Source organism: Sinocyclocheilus anshuiensis, unplaced genomic scaffold (genome assembly GCF_001515605.1).
Source record: "Sinocyclocheilus anshuiensis isolate Anshui unplaced genomic scaffold, SAMN03320099.WGS_v1.1 scaffold53, whole genome shotgun sequence".
In the NCBI taxonomy this organism is placed as follows: domain Eukaryota; kingdom Metazoa; phylum Chordata; class Actinopteri; order Cypriniformes; family Cyprinidae; genus Sinocyclocheilus; species Sinocyclocheilus anshuiensis.
Window position 1 is genome coordinate 98,715 of NW_015537934.1, and position 1,447 is coordinate 100,161.

Here is a 1,447-nt window from a genome sequence, read left to right on the forward strand (position 1 = left end):
AGAGCGAGAGAGAGAGAGAGAGAGAGAGAGAGAGAGAGAGAGAGATAAGGTGATAAGGTGTAACAAAGAATCTGTTATATGTGTAACTGGACTCTCTCAACACTAAACAGGCATTCGTTCATATTCAAGCAGAATGACATTTAACATTTTACTCAAAAGTGTTCCTAAAGTAGAATGAAATAGGTTCTCTCTATTAAACCCATGGAATCAAAATTAAATCAAAACAATCTGAATTATCTTACTCGTAGGGGAAAATGTAGTTATTTAAAACAAGAATGATATGGACCCAAAAATATGAGCACTAGTAATAATGATGATTGACTGCCACTAATAAAAAGTGCTAAAATTAGAATTAAGTTGTGAATTACTCTTCAGAAGTCTAGGGTCAGTAAGTACTTTTATTCATCAAATTGATCAAAAGTGACAGTAAAGACATTCATAATTATAATGTTACAAAAGGTTTCTATTTCAAATAAAATTTCAAATAAAAATTTCTATTTCAAGTGACACTGAAGACTGCAGTAATGATGATGGAAATACAGCTTTGATCACAGAAATAAATTACAGTTTAACAGATATTCACATAGAACACAGCTGTTTTAAATTCTAATAATATTTGACTATTTTATAGTATTTTTGATCAAATAAATGCAGCTTTGGTGAGACTTCTTTTTTTAAAAACATTAAAATCTTCCTGACCTCAAACCTTTGAATGATAGTGTTCGTAATGCATGACTGCTCAGGCTTCTATGCGGATGGAGCGAGTGAAATTAACTTATAAACAGAGCCTCATTCTGTTACAGACGTGTTTGTGACGCTCAAGCAGGATGTTTGTTTAGTGTGCAGCAGGAGATCATGGGAGCGTCGGATCCAATGCCAGAACTAGTCTGACAGGACACACCGCAATAACACACACACACTGACAGATACACGACCAACTACACCAATGCAGACTTAAAGGGATAGTTCACCCAAAAATGAAAATGTGATGTTTATCTGCTTACCCCCAGGGCATCCAAGATGTAGGTGACTTTGTTTCTTCAGTAGAACACATATGATGATTTTTAACTTTAACCGTTGCAGTCTATCAGTCGTATAATGCATGGCAATTGTAACAAAATCTATGAGAGTAAAAAAAACATGCACAGACAAATCCAAATTAAACCCTGCGGCTCGTGACGACACATTGATGTCCTAAGACACGAAACGATCGGTTTGTGCGAGAAACCGAACAGTATTTATATCATTTTTTACCTCTAATACACCACTATGTCCAACTGTCTTTGGGCGCGCGCACAGCATCCGGTGCGTGAGGTGTGTACGTGCTCTGGCGTAGTTTACGTTAATGGGTGTGTTGATATCCAGCCGAAGAGCAATCAACCATAACTTCAGGCGAGCAGGCTCAGAAGTTGGGAATACGTGGAAAGTCACCACTCCCGAATGAGTT

General features: G+C 37.1%; 1 protein-coding gene across 1 annotated transcript in view; it reads right to left on the reverse strand.

Moving 5' to 3' along the window:
- LOC107658391 (golgin subfamily A member 2-like) overlaps positions 1-1,447 on the reverse strand; it is a 33,044-nt gene that overhangs the window by 20,810 nt on the left and 10,787 nt on the right. The gene's annotated exons all lie outside the window — the stretch shown is intronic.